Source organism: Bactrocera tryoni, chromosome 3 (assembly GCF_016617805.1).
Source record: "Bactrocera tryoni isolate S06 chromosome 3, CSIRO_BtryS06_freeze2, whole genome shotgun sequence".
NCBI lineage: Eukaryota > Metazoa > Arthropoda > Insecta > Diptera > Tephritidae > Bactrocera > Bactrocera tryoni.
In genome coordinates this window covers 19,947,048-19,967,105 of record NC_052501.1, presented here as the reverse complement: position 1 = coordinate 19,967,105, position 20,058 = coordinate 19,947,048, and the positions used below count along the sequence as shown (strand labels likewise).

At 34.9% G+C, this 20,058-nt stretch overlaps 1 long non-coding RNA gene across 1 annotated transcript in view; it reads left to right on the top strand.

Moving 5' to 3' along the window:
- LOC120770278 overlaps positions 1-20,058 on the top strand; it is a 270,998-nt gene that overhangs the window by 96,333 nt on the left and 154,607 nt on the right. The window contains exon 3 of the long non-coding RNA XR_005704920.1: positions 9,261-9,281. This is a non-coding gene — a long non-coding RNA (uncharacterized LOC120770278). The remainder of the gene's footprint in view (positions 1-9,260; positions 9,282-20,058) is intronic.

Below are 20,058 nucleotides of genomic sequence, written 5' to 3'. Positions count from 1 at the left end.
TTTTTTTAAATTTTTTTAATTTTTCAAAATGTAATATTATTTTAATCTCATATAAAATTTAAAATCTTACCAAAAAATTTAAAATTTTTATTTTTGCTTTCACACAAATATTTTTTGTGTTTTAGTTTTTCTTCTATAATTTTGCAAACTATTGATTTTTGTCTTTTAATTTTAATAATAAACTTCCTTTAAATACATTTTTTTGTTATAAATTAATTGTGATTAATAATGATTTTTAGTTATATTTTATTAATTTTTGTTTTTTTCAATTTAGTTGGTATAAAAACAACGTAATATATTTGACATTCTATTTTTGAATGTTTTTAGTTATATTACATACCATATATTAAGCAAATCAAGCAGCATATATTAAAAGCATTCAGAACATAAACATTTTGCTGTCAACTACTACAACAAAACTTGTATATAATTTTAATATAATTTTCCAAAATCGTTTTGCCTTCAATCAATCACCGGCAATCACTTCAAATTTCTCAAGATTCCTGCTTTTATCACAATCGTTTCAAACACTAGCTCCAACATGCTCTTTTCTCTTTCGCCGCCACTATCACTCAATTTATTGCATATTTGGCTTTCCTGTTTGTTTACATTTTTCTCATTCTGCAGATATGCTTTTGCACTCTAGTCACTACATAAAAATTTCTAACGGTATTCTAATGACAACGGTATTGTTGTTATATATATTTTGCTTGCTTATTTTAAACGCGTTCACCCCTCTGCTTGGCCAAACACAAGCGAGTTCGTTGCTTAAGTCTTTTGTGTGACCAAAATTATACGCTTTAATTCACAGTTATTTATTAAATTATTGCATAATTTTTTAATTAATTAAATTTAATCCAAATTTACGTGCCTAATTCCTTTCGCGCATGCTCCCTATATTTTCGTTGTATTAAAGTTACGCGTCCGCTTAAGAGCCGTAGACATGAACGTACCGCACGCGTGCGCTTACCAAACTCGACTGAAACGGTTGGCAATCGGTGCAAGGCATTAAGTGTGGTGAGTGCTTGTTGGCCACAGCATTTGGCGGTGGTTAGCTTCTTCAGCATTGGCCTTCAACACGCAGTCGGCGGTTAACAGTGGTTCGCCTGCTGTTATTAACAGTGTGCTGTTAATCGTTTTTCGGCTTTCTTTCCGTTGCTGCTGCTGTTTGCAGTGAAATGCATTTGGTGCGCAGCTAGTCGCTTGTGTGTGGCTGTGTTTTTGTTTGACTGTGCCACTTGGCACGTGTTGCAAGTTGTATTGTGTTTGATGTGGCGCTTGTTTGGTGAAATTCAACGCATGCATTTGCGCTGTGAAACTCTGCATGCTCTGTGGTTGTAATTCCACGTTTTTTGGGCGGTCCATTTGCTGGTTAACTAGTTTGTTTGACTGCCTATTTGTTTGCTTGTGGCAAAGTGGCGCTTATTATGCTGCCGGCTGTAATCACATGTTGTTTTGTGTTCTCATTTAAAGTTTTTGTTTAAGTAACATACATATGTGTCTGTATGCTTGATATTCAATTGAATGGTATTGCTAATTGAGTGTGGTTTTATGCTTCATTTAGTGGCAAGATATGACAATTTCATGCATTTGATGTATTTATTTTATGACTGCGTTAGTTTTTTACTTTATTCTATCAACTGAAACCACTGCTTTTTTCATTAATAATAATATTTAACATAAATTCAGCTAGCATTAGAAATATTTTAATATTTATCTACCATTTACAACAATTATTAGTCATGACTACAACATGAAAACACGGTGTTTTGTGCAAAATTACTTTTTTCTATTTTTTTTTTTCCAGACATGTATCAGAAACGTTACCACAATGTAAGTGAAAAAGAAAATTCATGGTTTTATATAGTATACTCTCCTTAAATTTACCCATTTAGTAGCCACATTACTCTATCATGTGTCTATAAAATTGAATCTTCTCGTTCGTGGCGACATTCCTCTTATAAAGTTGTATCAACGTTCCCCTTCGTTAAGCTTATTTACGTTTTGTATTAACATTTTACACTAATATTAAGAGTTTAGATACGCCAGTATAGTTGTTGTTGGACAACCGTTTACTAAAATTTATATTTGGTTGTCGAAAAAGGCCTTTCGTATTTCTAATCAAACTTCAACTTATTTTTGTATATTTATAATGAACTTTAATGAACCAAATATGTACCATTTTGGTCGAACACTTTTTGCCATTTTTTCGCTAGACATTATTCCGTCAGTATAAAACTTTTTTGGTTTCTGGGCGAAAAACTGCGACAAGTAGTTTTCACAGGCTTCTCTTAAAGCCAACTTTACTTCGTTAAGCGAGTTCTGCATTGACCGAAACAAATGGTAATCCGATGGTGCACGGTCAGAGGTACATGTATGTTGCATGCATCAAAACTTCTCAGCCAAACTCCCCCAGTTTTTGCCGAGTTATCAAAGATGTGTGTGTTCTAGCGTTGTCCTGATGGAAGACGAATCGCTTTCTGTTGATCAGTTCTGGCCGTTTTTTCGACTGATTGCTTCAATCTCATCAGTTGTTGACAGTAAAATGTAGAATCAATCGTTCGACCAGGCTGGAGCAGCTCATAGTGTATGATTCCTTTGCAATCTCACCAAACACTCAGCATAACCTTTCGAGGTGTCAATCTTGGCTTTGCGATCATTTGTTGAGCTTCACCAAGCTTGGACCATGAACTTTTTCGCACATTATTGTCGTATTTGATCCTCTATTCGCTCTAGAAATGGTTCGATTTCATTTCGATTAAGCAAAGAGTCGCAGGTTAATTCGGTTCATTAAATTTTTCACAGAAAATTTATGTGGTACCCAAACATCGAGCTTCTTTTTGTAGCCAACCTGTTTTAGGTGGTTCAAAACCATTTGATGATGAATATTGATTGTGATGGTACTGGTCAAACTTTTCCTTAATTTCATCGACTTTTCATCGATAGGTCGACCAGAGTGATGTGCATCTTTCACATCGAAATTTCCAGAACGGAAGCGAGCGAACCATTGTTGTGCTACATGAACTGATACAGCATTGTCTTCATACACTTCACAAATTTCATTGGTGGCTTGCATGAAATTCTTCCCTTTTTTATACAAAAATTTCAAAATATAGCGAACTTCTTCATTATTTTCACTCATTTTTAAGCAGCTGTAACTTTTTTTCAACTTCCCCGAATTTATCTTTTGTTAAATGAAGCTTAAAATCTCACCTTTCCAACACTATTACAATGACATAATGTGATTAGTAGCCCTGGAGATATACGACTGCAACGACATCTATTGACAAAATACAAAATGACTTTTTCGACTACCCAATATTACGATTGGATATCGATTACCTACCACTGCGCGACAATTCCTGTTCTAATACGCCTTTCACCTTCTTTGATATGGTTTTTCGGCTTCGGCTCACCTTTGCCACGATATTCGGCCGATTGATAGTCTGTTTCCGAATCCAAAGAATAGATCCAAGATTCATCGGAAATACATTTCATAACATGCTGGTAGTCGGAAAGCATTGTTTCACAGACGTTAACGCGACGCCGTTTTTCGAATAAAAAAAACATTGAGTGATTTTGGAACCAATCGTGCTTTCACTTTTCTTTGGCCCAAGTGATTTTTCAAAATTGTTTTCATTGATATTCCAACGCGGCCAGTAACATCTCTGAATGTTAATCGTGGATTCTTAAGCACCAATTCTTAAAGTTGATTGACTTGTTGCTTATAAATTGATGTTAACAGACGTCCTGGACGTGAATCGTCGTCAACACATCCTCGACCCTGCTTGAATAATTTTTACCCATCAAAATCATTTGCTCGCGACATCCGTCGTCTTTTTCCAACATTCTGAACGTTTCTGCACAGAAATTTCATTCCGCACACAAAATTTGATGAAAATTCTTTGTTAAATAATTTCACTGATCATAAAAATTGCCAAAAGCACTTTATATACTTCAGAAGGACAAGAGTATACTAAACACTAATTGCAATTTTGATGTGACATCAGGCACAGACACTAACAGTCGTACTAACCTAGAAAAATAAATATTTCGACGAATGGATTTTCACGCGGAATTTGATGGGTTACATGGGTTTTATCGACTAAAAACCGTTTTTTTTCAACAATTTTTTTCTCATAAAAAATAATTAGAATCTTTTTGTTACAAACATACACTATTAACCAAGAATTTCTGAAATTTGTGGAAAAAAATTTTTTAAACTTGGCCATTGTGACGCCGTTTTCGGTGACCCCTCGGAAAAAAGATCCGCCCGCGTAAGCTGGATAACTCCTTACAAGATCATCTAAAGTGAAAAAACGTGTTTTAGTTAAACCTTTAACTTGGAACTTGGACGAAGAGAAAAAAACTGAAAATTGGATTTTAGGCAGACATTTTTACAAAAAACTGAAAATTTCAGTGGAAATTTCGCGAAATTTTTTTTAAATAGTTGTAATCGACAAAAAATCCTTCGTTCAAGTCTTTAAGTATGGTATGTCAAAGGCCTGTGTAAGTAAGTGTACTGAGTTTCGTCTGAGCCTCAGCTTAGTACTTCCTTGCAAGTTATCATAACAAATTTTTGATCAATGGCCAAAGAAAGATAGTAAAAGTCAATGAAAGCCACCGAAAATCGAAAATAAATATCTAAAATCGTGACTTTCCTGTTGCATAATTATATGTTTGTATATTTTCATAAAACTTGAAATATTACAAAACGATTTTAAAATCCAAATAGACCCACTTAAATTTCATTCTCATTAAATGACTCGTAATAAATTCGATAACGCCACGCTTCAGGCTATGGCTTTGTTATTTTACCGATTCATATCACTCATTTGTCGTGTTTTCTATTTTAATTTATGTAGGCTGGCAGCTTTGCTTGATCAGAGATCACTCGAACACGCGCTGCCACCACGCAATGCCAGCCGACGAATCGATTAGTTCAGCAGCCTTCGACAGCAATCAAATCGCCGGGAGCGACGCATCAATGAAATCTCATCTAACACGAGTTTACTGTTATAATTATTGTAATATGTGACGTTGTTGTTGTTGCTTTTTTTCTAAAGATCTTTCACATACACAATTTTCATTCATTTTATTTACTCTTTTATTTTCATTTCTCCCATTCAGTTTTATATTTTCTTTTCGCATTTCTCTGCCAGCAAGCAGCCAACCCGAAACCGTAAAATTGCAACGCACACAGACATTGTTGCTGTAGTTGCAATAAAGATGCGCGCTGTGTGATGATGATTTAATTGTCGGCATTGGTCGGCGGTGGCGGTCAAGCCAGGCTAAAAGTGCTTTTGTGGCACAAAGTGGCGCTGGCGCTGGAGCTGCTGCTAACACCAGTGGTGTTGTGGTGGCAACGGTCGTTGGCGGCAGGGTGCGAGTGGCGCAGTGGCACGCTCAACTTGCTGCGAAAGCGAAAGGCTTCTGCGGTCATTCGAGCACTTTTCGTTGCGCGTCAGCGAAAGTGTTTCCAGTCGGTGTTGGCACTGTTGTTGTGGTGGCAGCGGCGCACTTGCTCACCGCCACTGTTGGTGGTTGATGTCCACTTGTACATTTATTTGATGTAATAAGCGATTTTCCAACGAGATTTTACGCCGATTCTCACGGTGTTTTCTAATGTTAATTTCAATTTTTTTTGTTTTTGGTTTTTTCTTTGTTGTTTTTGTTTTTGTTTTTTTTATTGTTTGCGCAAGTGTTTGCTAGGTGTTGGTACTTGAATAAAAGTGAATTTACGCTCATTTGTGCCATTTACTTTAGTGTTGGTTTTGTTAACTTCATTTAAGTGCAGTCTCGGCTTGTTTAATTTGTTTTCCTTTTCTGCTTTTACGTTGACTCAATTATTTGTCTACATTTAAGTAAGGAAGCGGAAATATCTCTGTATACAAGATTTTACGATGCGACTTTCTTATTCAAAAGGGGAAAAAGTGAATTAAGTATGGCTTAATTAATTCGAAAAGTTAGTTGAATGCAAAAAGTCATTTCTACTAATATATTGTAGAATACATGCTTCTTATTTGACAAAAAGAAGAATTATGATGACTTCAGTTATTTGAAACTGAACTTTTAATCTAAATACAATTTTGCTTAATTTATTATTATTTTTTTCTGACATGTGGCTTCTGACTATTTAGCAAACTCAAATGACCGCTCCGAGGAAACCGTTTTGAGTCGATTGAGCATATTAAACGTGAATCCCTATGAGCATTGAAGGCTATTCCGGAAAACAATTTCTAGTATTGGAAAACATTGGCACCGGTGTATAGGGGCCAAGGGAGACGCCCAAGATTTTCAAGAATAAATTAAGAATTTAAAAAATATGAACAAAGTCTTACAATTTTTTGCTCGTAGTAGCATGGCAAGTTTCCGTGATGTCACCTAGTCTGATTCTAATGTACTGAAATCATAAGCCGGCTGGCCGTATGCATTGCATCATAGTTAACTTGAATATGTATTTGCTTGGATATCGAAACCAACATCCAGCGCCTTGTGTGATGCTGTTTTCATTTCTCCCATAGTACCCAGCAAGCAGACCTGTCGCACCTGTTTCACGGATTTAATGCAGCACTTTTTCGATAATGTCATTTACATGTCAACCGGAATTATGTTAGTATGCGACGGATAGCAAGTGTATGGAGTCAATAAAGCATGTAGGGTCATGAAACCCACTTTGGTGCAATGGCTTTTCTGAAGAAATATCATAAGCAAAAGGCTGTGGAAGCCCTGCTCTCAATATGCTCTCTCCAGTTTAGTTTTTTTATCGAGAATTATCCGAGATATTTGGCAGAGCCCAAGAATATAACATTTTTACCTTTAAAGAGGAGAGATTAAATAGCGAAAGTTTACGAATTTTTACGAAGTACGCTCAGATAATTTTGTTGAGTTATGTCACATACCAGACAGTATTTACGCGATGAAGTCAACCGGGCAATGAAAATCATTAAGATGGTTATATAAGAGGTCGTAATTAGAATATATAGACTTAACTCCTGTTTGACAAGATGTTGAGTAACTAGATGGCTGATACCAAAAGGATGTCCCCGAATGGCAGCTTTCAATTTTCTCAAGTCAGACAGCTGCTGTCGGATTGTCTCTAGATCACCGATGACTCTTAAATGGCTAAGTTCGTACTGAAGTCTGTTAGTTGCTGTCTGATGACAGCCAGTAGTCTTCTATTGGGTAGCCGTCAGGTGGTTGCGGTCAGATGACTCCTGTCATTTGACTATCAGTTGGTTGCTGTTATGTGGTTCCTGATTGATACTTGGTGTTTCTTTCAGACAAAACTGGAACCCATCAGGCTAAATTATTTCTAGGTATAACGAAAACTGTAAGGGCTGATGCCTGGAGTAAGTAGATTTTAGTTATTTACTTTTGAAAAAAAAAACTTTGGACAATAAAAGAAATGTAAAGCGATTTTTCGATTTTAGTAAATGATTTAAAAGTTTAAATTCTTCCATTTTATGAATAAAAATGGTGATATTTTTCATTGAGATTTGCAAAACACTAACTTTTTGTAACGAACCTCAATCCATACTTGTGTTGCTTGAGTTGTGTTTGATTGATTGCAAAAAAATATATTTATAAATATTATCTTATATAGCCACGTGCGTAACAAATATCTCAAATTACTAATAATCACAAATACATATTCAAAATACAACCTGCTTCAAGTGCAATTTCGCTACTCGCGATACAATCGCAGCGAACACCAATTGAAGGTGTGGTGGATGGCACATTTTTTTGAAATTATTCGCAACTGGTCGCTTCGGAGCAATGAATTTTCACTGGCGTTCGACTGTGTGGCGTTTAAACCACATGAGAAATGTTGCTGTTATATTTCATCATGAGTGGCAATACAAATTGCCACATTTTTCATGCAAAAGTGTTGGTGTGTTCGGCACAAGCTCGGAAATTTCCATACAAATCGGGCGATGCGTTAAATTTACCAGTGAAGGAGTTGGCGTGTGCCGCCAACCTATAATTAAGCTATCAACAGTTCATCAGTGGCAAAAGCGCCGGCAGCTGACAACCGATGTTGTTTAATGTGCGGCAAACCAGTAAGATACAGTTATGATGACTTATCGCAGTTGCTATTACAGTTTTGAGTTATAAATTTGCGTAGTTTTTTTGCATATTTTTCAACTTTGTTGTATTTTTTAACTTGTGGTTAATTTCATATGATTTGGAGGCATATATGAGGGTGGTGTGACAAATCAATTATTAATTTTGCTGCTCTGCCAACATGTTGCTACAGATCCTAATACTTTTGTTCACCTAACGGTTGTATGTATCACCTAAAACTAATCGATATAGATACAGGGTTATATATATAAAGATGATCAGGACGGGGAGACAAGTTGAAATCCAGGTGATTGTCTGTCTGTTCGTCCGTCCGTGCAAGCTGTAATTTAATGATAAAAAATGAGGTTAGGTACACGAGTTTCGTGGAACAAGTAAGGCGGATTTCATGGATGAGCGAAATCGCCCACAAAATGCCATTAAAGAAAAACTTATAACTTTACATGAATAATTTCTTAGGAATATTCCACTTTATGACCAAAAATTGTTCAAATCCAGCAAGAACTCTTCAAGCCTCTAAGTACAGAATATGTACCCCAGTATCTATAGTTGACTTTTTACCGCAAAACTCGGTCAATGGGTGAGATATACAATTGAAATTCAGAGAGTTTTATTTCCTGATAATAGTTTATCTGTGTTGTACACATATGTATGTAGGTTGGATCGAGTCAATGCTTCCCCTAGCCTTCATATACCTAATATAAAGATTTTCGAACCTAAAGTTGACTTTATGCTGCATGTGTTGGCGAATGTATGAGTTAGCTCTATTAAAGTAAGATATCGCTTTTTACTGATAAGAGTCTTTGTGCCTAAACTTAATAAAATTGAGCGAAAACTTGTCTTAGCACCCATATAACAAAAATTTAACATCCGGATGGACTTTACTCCGTATGATTAGTGATAGTATCTTAATGAACCCTAGGGCACATATTAGTATGATACATGTTAATATAATAGTGTGTAGCTTTTGCAAAAATTGTTGAAATTGGGTCGATACTACTACCTCCAACTTCCGTATAATACACATGCATAATATAGTATATGGTATAATGATACATATGTTGTATATATTTTTAAGAATGTTGTGTTAGTTGCACTATTTATAACTCAAAATCATTTTGAAAAAGTAAAATTCTTTTGCTGCTTATTAACTTTTTAATTTTCTTTCTTTCTAGGAAGAAGTGTCTGTGAAAGTGGTAAGTTTGAAAATACAATTTCTGCTAATATTATTGAGTGAGCACTTAATACAAGTATAAGAATTATAAGAAACATTTGCTGAGAATTATACGTGGTTTGGTTGTGTATAATTTTTCAAAGATTTAGTGAATACTAAGTACATAATGTTCGAGGATTCGAATAAGTTGTCTATTTATCCAATTCAGCGGCTGTCACAAATTTGTCCTCCAGTTCCTCGCCCTTTTCAAGAAGATTATATTCAGTTGCTCATAATGAAATTTAAAGGAAAATTAAATGTACATGCTGAACTGGCGACACCTTTGATGTAGATAATATAGTACATTGCTCTGACGCATTATCTCTAACGATCTAATCGGAATCTTGTAGTGCAACCTGACGCTTACATGTAATAATGTTATTGATTTTAAGCCTTATGAACTAAAAATTGAAGAGAAACAATAAATTTTTATTTTCTTTCGTCATTACAAAAATTCACATAAGTAAAAGTAGTCTAAAATATACAAAATAAACTTAATACTAACTCATTGAATATAACTTCTATACCAGTTTAATGAGATATCCGCATACTCTCTCATACGAATTCAATTCGATAGGTTAGGTTAGGTTAGTCTGGTAAGCCAATGAGCCACGTGTTGGTCCTTTGCGATACCAGATGGAGTTCAGTTCTAAGTTAGTGAGGAATATTAATCATTTAGGATGCCTGCGCTTCACGCGGATTTTAATAGACTCTGTGGCCTCACACTCGTACTTCAGCGTATCATACCGTAGGGACCTTGACAGACGGCAGAGTTAATCCGGATTAACTGCGCACTTAATCAGATCCAACTTTGTGGGTGTTTTTCATTCACAATAGATAAAAATTAGCAATTTTTAACAACGTAGCCAACGAAAACTCAGCAAACTCTTTAAAATTTTGAGGACTAAATGTGAGTGAGCAACAGATTTATCCTCACGAACTTCTGAATTAATCCGGACTAACCCTGCCGTCTGTCAATGCTATTAGTGTTGCCAATGCGGGACAAGTGTACAAAAGATGCACCATTGTTTCCCTGTTGCCTTACTCTAGACATTTTCTGCAGTCTTTTCAATCGACAGCCTCATCCTGCGGGCAAGTGTCGTCATCAGACAGTGACCAGTTAGTACTACGATCATATTCCTAGAGACCCTTCTATTGAGTGCCAATGGGAATGTTGTGTACTTACGATCTATTGTTTTGCACAGATCGTCGTATAGACAATGCATGGATTTCGCAATGTTGATCACGTTTTCAGGTGCTAGCCATACACCATTCCTGGCAATTTCCTCAAATATTTCATTGCCCTGGATGCCTTTGTGACCTGGCATCCAGTAGAAGTGAAGTTGCTTACTTCGGGGAACACCTTCCACTGCTGCCTTGCTTTCCAAGACACTTCTGGCAGTCTACGTAGATGTTGACTCTGAATTTGCCTGCAAGTGCATAATAGGCCAGCTCTACGGCTTTGGTAATAATAGAGACATCATTTGATGTAATGGCCTTGCAACTTAAAATGCTGCCTTATGAAGAACTCTGGAGACTCGATAACTTTTTTGTTGATCTTATACGTAATTATGTATGTCAAGGTAGCAGAAGCTATTGGAGAAGTGTCGCATCGAACAGCTAAGGTCACACACGATTGATATTAAAACAAAAATTAACACTGGACATTTTCATATAATGCAGTCTCTTGTTTAGATTTATCATAAGCGCCTTATGGTAGACTTCAAGAAATTGATTATTTGGAAGCCCCGCTACAGTGAGAAAAGAGATGTATGTAGTGACCTATTTCGTCCTCTTTCCTTACACTATTTCTTATGACTTACCTTTGAAAATATCTGTAGACTTCAGCCATATTTGTTTTCTTGCTTTTCCAAAAAATTTGAAGATAAAAACTAAAAAATCGGTTCAGAATTGATATTTTTATAAACTTGTTTCACATACAGTCTATAAGGTACTACTAAAGGGTGATCCATTTCAAGGTTTCCTATTTTTTTAAAGGAAAGCCACAGAAACTTCAAATTTAATGGGGTTTTATTATTAACATTCGAAAGAACAATGTTTCGCATTTATTTTTTAAGATTATCTCTGTCAAATATTTGTCGCAGCTACTTCTCAGTTGATCCATCTCTTGAGTCCAATTTTCGACGACTCGTTCGAGCATTTCGACTGATAACTGGCGAATGACACGCGTGTTGTTTTGCTTTAAGGCCTGAATCGAAGCGGGATTATCCGCATAAACTTTAGACTTTACATATTCCCACAGGAAAAAGTCTAACCTTGCGATATCACATAATCTGCACGCCGAAATGTTCAGCCAATAAATTATAAAAAAATTCAATTCTGAAAGTCTATCTGTGTTATGCTCATCCTTTCGAAGTCGGCAACAACCATCTTTGTTTGATATGAAATACTCGGAGAAACTCATGCAAGCTTCGGGCAAAACTTTAAGCGCAAATTACATATTTCACCATCAAAATTATGAATTAATAATGCAATTATATCTCTAAAACCCGAAAACAATTATAAGCAATAAAAAAATATTTCTTCCCCGCAAATATTTACTCATCGTTGATGTATACAGTGATTTCAATCGCTAAAAGTGAAAATATCACTTACATATACATACAAATTTTTATTTCTCTTATTTCTTGTTTAAAATTTAAAATTATTGGTTAAAAAATTTTCTTCGATTCATCAGACACGCCTTTATAAACAATTTAATGTTTGTATCTTTTTACAGTTTTTCTCCGCCATTCACATTATCTTTTGAGCGATGGCGCTTCTTTATGAGTCTACGACTGCGATATATGATTAATTTGCCAGACACTTCGGCATTTTTCAGCCAAATATCTACGCGCCTTCACATCAAACACACGTCGTGTTATCTTGCATTTGTGTTTAACAATTTTTGTGTTGCTTTGAGTCCACTTGATATCTGCCCATTCAGCTTTCATCGTTGACTAATCGAATTAACTGGCCTTTTGGTAATTCTACGATTATATAATTTTCTACTTTTGTTCCCAGCCAAAGTTGGCTGCACGGCATTCGAGTCTGTTTACGGTTTTCATGCCATTTCTGCTTTTGTTTTTATGAATTTTTGTTGCCGCAATTGCCGTTGCAAGCGCGATCTCACGTACTAACATAAATATCTGTGTGTTAGTACAACTCAATTTCGGGGCAGTAACGTCTTAGCCATTTAATCCGACAGTGACCAAATAGTTTATATACATATAAATATATACACGCATGCACTCGCATATAATATATACATAATAGTATAATTTATTGTTGTTGGCGTTGCGAGTCAGTGAAAGTGTTTGGTTTTTATTTATGTAGGTTTCTTATTCTTCCTTTTGTTTAGTGTGCGTAGCGCGTTTTAGTGTGTTTCTGCTTTAGAGTTACTGTTGTTGTTGTACATAAAACAGCTATGTTAGCTGGTCGCGCTCGAAATTTTAATTATCATCGCTTTTCTCTTCTATATGCATATGAAGAGGTTAGTACTTAGTCACCCGGCTTTGTAGGCATAAATTCGTATTGCTCAGCTGGATTTAAATGTGTGTGGATGTGTTGTGTTATACATGCATTGGCATATATATATATATCAATTATCAATTGCGTATTACAACATAAGCAACAAGCACCAATGGTCTCCCTAAAACGCTATATATATATGTAAGAATAGTTAGATTAACTGTATAAATATATATACCGTGAATGTCAAAAATAAGTAATCGGCAATTCTATCAATATTAAAGTGTTTTTTACAACATACAACATGGTCTTTAATACAACAATAAAAAGTTGTATTATACTATTCAAGGCTTATATTATAAGAGTGTAACACCAACCAAGATTTTTTGTAAATTCTGGAGGGATTTAGCTCCATTCTTCAATCAAAGTCAAATTCCCAAGACCAGATGCTGTTAGACAGCCTCAGACCATAACCGATCCTCCACCGTGCTTTACAGTGTTGGTCACACACTTATCATCAAAGGTTTCATTTTTGGATCGTCAAATTTTAGGAGGTTTTTTCAATCCAAATGTTTAGAATTTGCGTTCGTCCTTATACAAATGTTTTTCTTTTGCGAATTCCAAGCGCTTCTGTTGATTCACTTTTGACATATGTATGTAAATGTATATGGCTTTTTGCGTGGTACTCCTCTATGTAAACCGTTTCTGTGCAATATTCTCCCGCATACCCGTGGTCCCTGCTATATATTTTGATATTTGAATAGCGCTTGGAACTAGATTTGTTTTTACTTCCCGTACTATTGATCGCGCTACAGTGTCAGTAAGGCGGTTTGGTCGGCCCGCCCGTGGCATAATTCAACAGTCCTTTGCCTTCCAACCATTTCTCCGATTTCGCGCAAATGTACAAGGTGCGTTTTAAAGTAAAAAGGAATTAAAAAAATACAAAACAAATGGTTTTTTCGGCAAAATCAATTAATTTATTCAAAATAGTCACCTTCTGCTTCAATACAGCTTTTTGCACGGTCCAAAAACATGTCGAACGAGTGTTTTAGCTCGTTGGTCGGTCTGCCGCCAGTATGCCGGTGCAAGCCTTTTGAATGGCCTCTACGTCTGCATAACGCTTTCCTTTCATGGGCAAATGCATTTTTCCAAAAAGGCAGACGTCGCACTTTGCCATATCAGGTGAATACGGGGAGTGGTTAATGGTTAAAATGTGATTTTTGGTCAAGTAATCGTTCTTCGAATGTTGGATTCTGAGCAATTTTTGGTCGTCAATCAATGTGTGCGGAACAAACCATGCACACACCTTTCGTAAGCCCAAATGTTCAGTCAAAATGCGATAAATCGTTGTTTCGGGAAATGTTCAATTCCATTTCCATGCATTTCAATGATGATTTCGGCTGATTTTTAATGAATTCACGCACAGTTTCAATAGAATTTTCGGTGATCACGGATTTTCATTGGCCCACATGTTGTTCGTCATTTATGTCCTCACGACCACTTTGAAAACGTTGAAACCACTCGTGCACTCTGCTACGGGATAGGCAATCATCGCCATAAACTTGTTTCATCAATTGAAACGTTGCGGTAAAAATTTTACTAATTTTAAAACAAAATTTAATGCTGGTTCTTTGTTCGAAGTTCATTTCCGCACCGATAACACAAACATACTGACACTTAAAACGCAATAACTTCACTTCCAATCAATGAAATGTCATGAAATTCTCACTGGACGATCGATAAAGATAGCAGATTTTAACGCACCAGTCGACATCTAGATGGCGCCGCCAAGGCGCTAGATTCAAAAAGTCCTGTTTACTTTGGAAAGCACCTTGTATATATTGATTTACAGCTTTCATTATAACTTCACTCTATAACTATATAGTATTAAATTTAAATTTTCAGGCAGGTGATATTGTTTATCAGAAATAGATGCCATAAAGGGCCTTGCTTTTTAATGTCATACCGGAATATATATATATTTTTTTTAATTAAATAAGTTTTTGATTAAAGTATATAGAAAATAGGTGTTGTGGAAAAGGGTAGTAATGTTTTTAATGCGAAAAAAGCATGGGCAAAAGCCCATTGAAAACGAAAGAAAATTTATCAAGAAGTAAACAAAAAATTGAATTTTTCTTAAATTTACGGCGATCTGAGTTCAGGAAAATGCGTGGTTTAATTTTTAAGGATTTAAAAAGGCTTAACTCATTTTCCGGCAAATCTAAGAGTCCTATAGAAAAAAATTATGTGACAAAGTTTTAGGTAATAGAAAGATCTTCAACTTTTGTATGAACTTTTTTTACAGCACCTCAAAATTTATTTGAAAAATAAAATTTTCAGGTTTTTTTGGATTTTTCATTTTTATCTTGTACAAAAAAACTTTTCCCTCACAATATTTGCTGCATCTTCTATATCCAAAACCCGCATTATTACATATACACCATTTTAATATTTTAAATATTAAGTAGGAAACCTTATTTCGACTTAAAAATACACTTTTTAATCAAAATTTCTCTCGGCACGATATAATTTTTTTTAAGTCAGTATGCCTGTTTTTTTAATATGTTTGCTTAAGGTAGTAGTCTGGTAACTTGGGTTCAAAAAATCGAACTTTTTTTTTACTTAATTTGTACAATATCTTGAGAATTCACTGTGAAAATTTCAGACAGAAATTCGAAATATTTCGGGAGTTCCCTATAGCGCCTCAGAGTTCTCTCTCTCAGTGTTGTTGAACTTTAAACGCGTTTTTTTTTTTAAACATTGTTTTTCTGGTCGGCCCGGGTTCTAACTTTTTTCCTACTTAACCGATTTCTTTCAAATTTTAACAGGCTGTTCTACACACTTATAGTTCTCGTCGGTACTAAAATTTTTTCAACCCTTTCTTTGCTAAAATTAAAGGACTTTTTTTCAAAGTCCGCCATTTTGTTATTTACAATTGAAATTTAACTTCAGTAGTTCCGACCAGAATGACATGTCTATAGATTAAGAATAATCAAGAATATTTGCTTTCAGATAACGTCAAGAGCCAAAATCACCCGGGCCACCCACGTCCATTTTTGTGAGGTTCCAACTTCAAGTGACAATAATGATTGTAATAAAATATTAAATTTTTTCAAATAAATTTTTTTTTTATATTTTGAATATGTAAATAAAAACACACATATTCAAGATAATTAATTTTTATTTTCCTATAAAAAATCAGCCTCTAAAGAAGTCATGAAAATAGGCATAAGCTACCAGACTATTACCTTACGTCTCCACTTTTTTATCCCGAACTAATGTTTTCTGCAAAAGAAAATTTCTTTTATTAAATTTAACAACGTTTATTCCAAGTTTTGTTTTCCTAAAGCATAATTATGCATTTTAAGAAACAAACATTCAAGCACAAGCACTCAGTTGTTAACGATTTTCGGTTCAAAATTTTGCTTACAAATAACTTTGAATTTTTTTGTACTTCCTTTTTGCTACTATTACACAAATTAAAAAACAATTTTCTATAACAAGCACAAGTTCTTGCTGTTTGCACTTTGATTATCTAACTTTTACTTTCGCTTTCATTTAGCACTTCAGTTGATGATCTTTCACTTCAAGTTCGTTTCTTAAGTCTTTTGTTAAACGACTTCAGTGCGTTGTGCACATTCACTTTTCTTTAAAGCAAACATTTTCACAGGTAAAACAAAAGACAAAAAAAACAGAAAATGCATAAAAGTATTATGTATAAATGGTGCGGTTGTTCGCACGCTCAACATACACGCAGCGCCAGGGAGGCTTGCTACACCAGTAGCTAAGTGTTGCAGTTGGGCTTCCTGAGCGCTGGGAAAATTCTGCGTATGACTTCATCGCCAACCATTAACAAAAACACCAAAACCATCATTAACAAGCCGGAGGCAGGAAAACAGCGCCGGTAATAATCGTAGCAGCCAACAACAACTAAAACGGTTGTAATGTTGACCAAGCAATAAAACTGGGCCACCAGTGCAAGCAAGTAGCGAGTCTACTTGTAATATTTGTATTGTTGTTTTAATTTACTTCATGCCGCACATTGTATGTCATTTCAATTATTTTTCCTTTTGGTTTTATTAATTTGATGTCTGTTGTTGTTTTTTCTTTAACTTTTTTAAACTTTTTTAAAATGTTTTTTTTTTTTTGATTTCTTTAAATTTTTTTTTGATTTTTTTTTGATTTTTTTTTCTTTTTTTTTTGTTTTTTGTTGTTCGCTGCCACTTTTTTCTCTCCTCATTGAAATGTCACTTGAAGTGCTGCGTATATCTCTCATTTTTACTCACCACACTTTACGGAGGAAAAGTATAATCATCGAGGAAAAAAGCGCCATTTTTTCATGTGACAGTGAAAAGAAAGTGAAATTCTACGGCACTTTAGGTGCACACTTAAGGAATAAAAAGTTAACATTTTTTGCCGTCACTTTTTATTTGCTTGGCGTTATTTACACACACATATTTCTACAAGGCAAAAAATATAATAATAATTTGCGTTGTTGTTTTTGCTTGCCCCGCTACGCCTGACTGGATGCAACGCTGCGGCACTTAAGCCACGACTGTCGGCTAAGCGGTTTGCTTGAATGACTCTCGCACACACGCACACACACACATACCTACGCATATTTGCTTGAAAATATACGGCACGCTAGTCAAAATGTCAGTCAGTCTGTCATACGGTCGCCGGTTCAGTCGGCCTGCGGCCAGCGTTGTTGCTGCGTGCGGCTAAAATGCTTGACCTGTGGCACTGACGGCCAATGCTTGGGATGCGCCGAGCTTTTTTGTCGCTTAGGTGATAGCTAGCTGCTGCACAAAAGAAAAACGCTTCGCATTTGGCGACAAATATCTGCCGTTGTGTGTGTGTATGCGCAAGTCCAACGCTCTCTGCGCATACAAACTGCCGCATAACTGTGTACTGCCTGCAACGCTGCCAAGTGAAATTCGGGTCAAGGAAATGCCAACAATGACACGAGCATTTGCAATAGCAAATATCTGACGAATGCTTGGCACTTTGCTTTTTCTAAAGTTCGTTTTCATTCCGCTGCATATTCATGGTAAGTCGCTTGCAGTTATTGCATTGATTATTGTGCGTGTTTTCCAAATCTACCGCCGGACTCGCCAATCATTCGATGAAAGTTTGAAAATCATGCGAAAAACCGCAAACGCGCGCCATCAGCAATTGATAGCTAAGATAAGCGTGTGTTTTGTTTGCAGTTGCAGGCAAGTTAAAATTATTTAAAATTGCAATGATAGGCCCACCATTAGGAGATTTGTTTGACAGATGTCTTTACAATGGAATTCCAAGCTTAAAACACTAATGTTTCTTACATATTTTCTTATTTCAATAATCACTCACGCACATTTGCTTATCAAAGTTTTTAGTGACGATTATAGACATTTAATGGTAAATAGACTCCACAAGCCAAGATTTGCATAAAATGGAAGGTTAAGAGCCTACGATTCACTTTACATATTAAAAACAAGAAAAATTCATTAGAAAAATTTTATAGAAATTTTGTTTTTGAACAAATGGCAACCCTTTTCGAAAATCTTTTAACAAAAGCCTTATATTCATTGTAACAATTGGAAATCTTAAACCAAAAAAAAGCAATTTAAAGAAAATGTAAACATGTGGCAATTCTTTCCGAAAATCATTTTACAGAAATCTCTTAAAACCTTATGTTTATTGTAAGAATTGAAAACCTTAAACAAAAATATATACAACTAAAAAAAAATATAAACAAGTGGCAACTATCTCTGAAACATTTAAGCTTTTACAACTTTGTTTTTATCGCCACTCCTTCAGACAATATGTATAAATATATAGAAATTAATAAATATTTGCAACTGCAAAAATTTTTTAACAAGTGGCAACTCTTTTCGAAATATTTTCGATTTTTCAAAACTTTCTTTTGTCGTAATCATCCTCCAAAAATACTTACAGCTGTAAAAAAATTAAATTTATTTTTATAACCAGATGGCCACTCTGCGCAAGAAATTTAAAATATGAGCAAGTGGCAACTTTTCACGAAAAATTTTCTATGTCGAACTATTTCAAACAATGTTTTCTGAAATAAATTGCGGTTTAAATTTCGAAAAAGGTGGCCACTCTCCACAACATAAGTTAATTAGTTTGGTATTAATATTATGACTTTATAAATATTTTTCATTAATATTGTCAAAAACATGGCTAGAATGTAATATTTTTTCTCTTTTGAGGCTAATAGTGGGCTTTTCCGAACAATCCTGTAATGGCATAATAGAATACATATTATACATACATATATCCTGGTTAATTGATAAGAAACCCTCACACTTTTTTCTTTTGAATACCACTGGAAAACTTGTTGTTGCTTTAAATGTCAATTTTCGACTATGATAATCGAATTCAGCATGAAAAATAGCAAATCGAAAAGGTCAAACAAATTTTAATATTTTTTGTGAATAACTCTTTAACTAATTCTCTCTCGAAATTCCACTTTTAAGTAATATGTTGATTTCTCTCGCTTAATGTGAGTAAATGAGTTTCTTGGAAACCTTACTATATGTGAGTCATCTAGAAAATCATGTATTTGTTTAAATATATCATAGAAATGATTCGAAGTTGACATAAATCGTCTGCTACTTTAAATTGTAGGATTAGTAAAACTAAATATTTATGTCACTCAATAAATTATAATGAGTCCATCATTCAAAACTCTAAATTTAGTTTTGCATTGTGTGATTTTGCAAGACTGTACGATCTGCTCCTTGAATTTAAAGGGGATGCTTTACTTTCTCGACTAGATACTGCTAATAGTTCTTCCATTTTTAAGAAATTTACTTAAAACTTTATTTACGTTAAATGTGTACATTTCTAACATTTAATAGCACCATAAATCTTTTTGAAACTTTATAAAATCTAGCAAGGTGTGTTCGGCCATTCCAACTTGTTTGCTGAATTTTTCAAATCAAATTATGTACATGATGAGCTTGGAACTACTTCTACTTTTTCTGCTAATTATGTTCCATCCATAAATTTTTGCACACTGTTTCTTTCGCAGGATGATATTGCCACGGCTATTTGTAATATCGCGCCTCTTTCAAATTGGATTAACAGATTAACACTTACCGATCCAAATGGGGTTAGATCGCCGAAAATCAAGATCAAATTGGATCGGGTTAGGGTGCCGCCTATACTTATAAAAATTATCTTACATTGATATATCCTCTCATGCTTCTCTGCAATAAGTATATGTCTTCTGGAAATTTTATTTCAGACTGCAAATTAACATTCAATGCTCCTATCCTTAA